Source organism: Grammomys surdaster, unplaced genomic scaffold (genome assembly GCF_004785775.1).
Source record: "Grammomys surdaster isolate TR1022 unplaced genomic scaffold, NIH_TR_1.0 170, whole genome shotgun sequence".
NCBI lineage: Eukaryota > Metazoa > Chordata > Mammalia > Rodentia > Muridae > Grammomys > Grammomys surdaster.
The window spans coordinates 7,331,991-7,338,119 of NW_021604618.1; positions in this window are offsets into that span (position 1 = coordinate 7,331,991).

A 6,129-nucleotide genomic window follows, 5' to 3' on the forward strand; every position below is an offset into this window, starting at 1 on the left:
ACAAAAGTTGGTTATAAGTAAAAGACTAAGCTGATGAGACACCTAAATCCACCCAAGTTTTATTAAACTAACTGTAGTATACATATTAATATTCCAATTGAATAAGATGAACGTTTTAGTCAAGAGATTGCCATTTGTTTCTCAAATTATTTTAGAGCCCTTTAGTCCTACTGAACTGTTTTGATTCTTTAAAAAATGATTTGCCTTATGTTCAATTTAATCAAATATTTCCCTTCCAAGAAAGAAAACTGCCAGGTCTGGTCAAAGTGGGCTGGTACAATATTGGTAACACTTCAAGACATGATTAGCTTTCTCTTCAAAGTTCTTTAAAATGAAAGAATATGAGAACATAATCTGATTTCTTCTTTGTTATTGTTAAATATTAGGAGTCCCCCAAAAGAGCTCCTGTATTAAGGGCTTTGTCCTGGATACTGCTAATGTTCAGATGTAGAGGTTTAGGGAAGTGATTGGATCGTGGGGCTCAGCCTTTATCAGTGGACTGATAAATTGGTAGACTCAATATTCAGTGAACTATCGGTAGATAGTGAGACCGTGCAAGGTAAGACTTTATTGGAGGCCCACATAGAGCGTATCTTTGATGGGTATCTTGCCCTGGTCCTTCTTGTCTGTCTTTTTCTGCCTCCCGTCCAACAACAGGTCAGACTCAGCTTTGCTCTGACATGCCTGTCCATGGCATTCATCCTCATCATCAGGCCCACGATGATGAAAACAGCCAAACACGGGAGGAAACTGCAGAAACCTTGAGCCAAAGTACACCTTTCCGCCTTCTTTTTTTTTTTTTTTTGGTTGTTTTTTTTTTTGGTTGTTTTGGTTTTTTTGTTTTGTTTTGTTTTGTTTTGTTTGAGACAGGGTTTCTCTGTGTAGCCCTGGCTGTCCTGGAACTCACTTTGTAGACCAGGCTAGCCTCGAACTCTCGAACTCAGAAATCTGCCTGCCTCTGCCTCCCAAGTGCTGGGATTAAAGGCATGCACCACCACTGCCCGGCTACCTTTCCACCTTCTTAATCAATCTCTTTCAAGTGAATACTTACTTGCTTGTTTGAAGTAGGGTTTTCATACATAGTCTTTACTGGCCTGGAATTCACTGTGTAGACCAGGTTAGCCACCAGTCATAAAGAACCACCTACCTAGGCTTCTTTAATGATGGGATGAAAGGTGTGTGCCACCATGCCCATCTTCTCAGGTATTTGTCAGAGCAATGGAATTCCAACTTAGCACCATTTCACTATTTGTAATTCAGGTATCAGGTTTTGGTGATGGCCACTGAAATAAGTAGTCCTTTATGATTAGAAGCTATAAACACAAATCTGCTCTGAAAGCTTATTTGGCTTCTGTGGTGGTTTGAATGAAAGTGGCCCCCCCATAGGCCCATAGGGGGTGGCACTATTAGGAGGTATGTCTTTGTTGGAGTAGGTGTGGCCTTGTTGGAGGAAATATGTCACTGGGGAGTGGGCTTTGAGCTTTCAGAAGCTCAAGCCACCAGGCCTGCTGATCCAGATGTAGAACTCGCAGCTACTTCTCCAGCACCATGTCTGCCTGTGAGCCACCATGCTTCCCACCATGACAATAATGAGCTAAACCTCTGAAACTATAAGCCAGCCCCAATGAAATGTTTTCCTTTATAAGAATTCCTGTGGTCATGGCATCTACTTAAATCAATAAAATCCTAACTAAGATAGCTTCCAGTCACAGGTATTAGGGACTTAGGACCCAGAGAATGTTTTATATGTTTTCACAAAAAAACATGCTGGCCCTATGGACCCAATAGTTCTCAAAACTAACTACTTCAGGAATGGTTTATTGAAGGTGTATTGGGTTTTCATTCTTATTCAACTGCATGACTGATTTTAACCTGTTTAGTGTAACTATAATGCTATCTTACCTCTATTTTTTATGTATACTTTTTGAGTACCTACTTTATACTTATTCATATTCACCCTACTTCATATTTATTTTTGTAGTAGAGGTCCTATCACTTCAAATGAAATTCTCTTCATCTGTCCTCTGCAACTGTTCCCTCCTCTTCGTTCTTGGATGTGTGTCTGAGTGTGGATGTTTATGTGGGTGCACAGGAGTGAGCAGGTGTATATGAGCAGAGTGGCCAGAGGTCACCCTTAAATCTTGTCCCTTAGGAAGCGTCCACCTTAACTTTTTGAGACGAGGTGTCTCATTGGCCTGGAGTTCACTGAATTGGCCAGTAAGACCTCCCTATCTCTTTTTCCCCAGTGCTATGTTTATGAGCATGTAGTGCCTCACTGGTTTTACCTTGGTTCAGGGGATGGAATTCAAGCCCTCATGTTTATGTGACAAGTACTCCACTGGCTAAGCCATCCTCTCCCCTCCTTATCTGTCTGCCTGCTGCCTGCCTGCCTTCCTTCCTTCCTTCCTTCCTTCCTTCTTTCCTTCCTTCCTTCCTTTCTGCTTGTCTTTCTTTCTAGGTGGGATTTTTCTGTGTACCCAGGCTAGTCTCAAAAGTCAGATTTCTCCTGCTTCTGCTTTACAAGTATCATGGTTATGTGTGTGAGCTATTTACACAAGGTCTTGAATACACTCTTGAAGGTGTTTATCAAGCCATCAGCATCATTTCCCTATTTAATGTTTTTTAAAATCATTCATAATTTTTTCCCATTAGTTTCACAAGTACTCACAGTTTCAGGGTTAATTCCATTCACTGTAACGGCCGTTTCTTTTGTAACGGCCGTTTCTGCTACTTTGTAAAGGCTGGCCTGTTCTGCTGCTCCGGTCTGCAGGTCAGGGTCTAGCAAGAGAGAGAGTGGGGACGGAGGAAGGGTGGAAAAGGGGCGAGAGACCAAAAGATAGATACAAGACAGAGTCCGGTGGAGTCTCTTCAAGTCTCTTGTTTACTCTCTTCTCTTCTTCTATATTCTCCTCACTCCTTCAGTCTCCTCACTCCTCCCACACATAGAAAGGAAATCCTGGGTATTTATACCCTTTACCACGTGACTTGCCTTCGTGGACAAGCTCAGCTGAAGGCACTATGTCACATGCCTTGTAGCCATGGATACCAGGAGCACCTTGCAGCTGGGGGTACTAAACAGTGTAACAAGATGTTTATCAGAGTGTGCTGAGCTATTGCAGGCTGTTGAAAACAAGTCTCTTGTCAGGGTATATGGCTCCAGATGGCTGTAAAGATGATAGCCACTTTCGGCTAAGAGTCGGCTCCCAACAATTCACTGCTTTCAATATGAATACAGCAAACAGGATACTGCTGTGGTATTCAGTCCCTTTGCATAAATGTTAAGTGCATCAATTACTTAATATTCACTAGCTAACTGGTCACCCTTCTCTTTCTTTATGCATAAACTTTCCTGTTCATACTCACATCTCATGCTATGAGTGTAAAACTGATGGCACGTGTATATAATTTTTCCTCATTTAAGCTTGCATTGTTTTCTAAAACCAATATCAATAAAAATACTCTAGACCAAGAAAATGCAATATGTAAGTCAAAGTCAGGTCAAATGAAGTGTCCAGATCAAAGCTCTGATGACTATCTATAAGCTCATCTGTCTAATGTACCTAATCTAGAAATAGCCCTGAAAAGGACACAACAGGCAAGAGAATGGCAATAGACGTCCTCAGCATCGGATATTCCTGCCCAAGATTGGGTGCAAATGATATTGCTGTGAACTTGGTAAGCCTACATCACCTTCCCCAAGAATCGTATTCAAAAATCAGATGCCAATAAATATTAAATGGATGACTCTTAATATTAAAGAAGGAAGAATCAAATGAAATGTCAACCTTACTTGCTGCCAATTTTACTCTGAATTGAGCTTAGAAAAAAATGCATATAATATTAACTTTTATGTTGACAAAATGACATATTGTCACTATGTATGATGACATAATTGGTCATTGTGGTTAATGGAATAGACTGGAAAAGTCTTTAATCCTTGGTTGGAACAGAATTAGGTGAGGGTTTATAAATAAATCAGTAAAATATTAGAAGTCAAAGGGAGAAGTTTGGAGAAACAGGGTTATAAAATCTTACCGACCCAATGAAGCTTATCTGATATCTTTGTTAGATGTCTTTAAATTATATGAGTCTTCCCATTAGCAACTATAAGTCACATAATACATTATAACCATAATAATGATTGCATAAAATCATACAGGCTAGCAAGCATGTTTACTTCTCAGGTCATCTTTTTAAGAATTGCTTTAGCCTCTATCACTATAGTACAAAGAACACACACTTCTGTGATTCAAGGCTGGGTCCTGTCTGTTTTCACAACCCTGAGACCACTCCACTCATTGTTGACTATTTAAAAATATTTTGTTTTCAATAGTCCTCATGTTACAAAGTATTAGAAGGGTTGATTTATTTGAAACTTGGAAGCCACAGAACTAGGAATTTGTTTTAAGCTACCAAATTTCCTGCCATTTGCTCAAACCAAGGAAATAAATCTCTCTCAGCAAATGCACATGTGTTTTGTTAGTGATTTTTAAAATTATTCAAGATAGCATACATGTAGGGACATATTCATGTTGACCTACCTGTTCTCATTTCTTGTGCAAAGTTCAGGTATATTCTCTCTGACTTTTCAGTAAAAGTGCATACATATCTTGACGATATTCATACAGATGATTAATATCACAGTGTTAGAATTTGAGGGTGCTATCAAATAAGCAACTATTTCCATATCTTCTACAGTTTTTCTTTGCTTCTTGAGACAGCATCTCACTATGTCAATTAGGCAGGCCTCAAACTCATTGAGATCTGCTTGCCTCTGCCTCCCAGGTGCTTGGATTAAAGGTGTGGCCACCACACCTGGCTCTCCCTCTATAGTTCTTGTATATCCATACATGTGTATCACCCTCCACACACAAACACACCACAAAGCATCTATTTCCACATCTTGGCCCTTCTTTCTATCCTTCTCTTTGTGTGTCTGTCCAGTTCTTTTTGGCCACAGTCAGATGTTCTAGTCCTGGAAGGGCAGAAGGAGCTAGTCAGAAACCTAACATTTAGAACAATCTTCATGGCCAGAGAAAGGTTTGTTATAATCTGCAGGCCTGGGTCTCATGCAGCCAGAGGTTAGGCAGGACACTCAGGAGATAGGGACAAAGTGGAGGGAAACTGGTCGCTCGCTAACAATGGCTTACCACTTGTACATATCAATTCCCAAGAACTGAAGAAGTATTAAGTATTATAGAAGATTGGCTGAAATGAGTGGACAAAGACCCTTAATGCCAGCCCAAAAGGAGGAGAGGGTCAAGTGATTCTGCTCAAGATCATTGTAACAAATATTTAAAATGATAACACTTACTGAGAAACAAGACACCAAGAAATAAAAGTTCATACGGACAACAAAAGAATTTAAGAAGAGGTATGTGTCTAAAGAGTTAACAAGGCAAAATGGTGGTGAATGCAGTTTCCTTTATTAAGTATCTGCGGGAGGAGGAAATTGGGAACCAGGAAAGGAAGTAGGAACTTGAGTCTCTTAATGACAGTTAAAAAAGATGTGAGTGGTGAGATGTATTGTGGGTTTGTTTTAGGGTTAAGTCATCTTACTTCATAACAGAACTACAGACAGTGATCTGCTTCTTACATAGGAAGAACACTTGAAGGACATGCGAGTGGCATAGAATCTTTAAAGGTTAACAGCAGCAGCAGAAGCATTTATTTCAAATCACACTCAGTGTCTGACAAGCCCGAGCCACTACATATGCTAAATGGCAGTTATCATCAAACTACCTGAAGCATAGCAATATGCCTCCCAATGCTAGCTACAGTGCAGCCAGGCATACTGTGCCTGGTGGGAAGGGCAATGGGCAACTCTAAGTAATAGCTTCAGGTGAGGGAGTGGGGAGGCAAAGTAGAATATTAAAATAGGCTGTGGAATGTACGAAGAAGGAAGGAGTTTCTTCAGAGCTTTCTAGGAGACATTGAATGCTGGTGTGTGGCATTGATTAATGCTTACTGGAATGAACTAATTGCTTCTACTGTGGGATAAGATAACTAGAGAATGCTGCCATATAATTAACTGAGGTGATGGTTAGAAAAGAGGGGATTCATACACGTGCCTGCACTTGTGTGTGTGTGTGTGTGTGTGTGTGTGTGTGTGTGTGTGTGTGTGTGTGT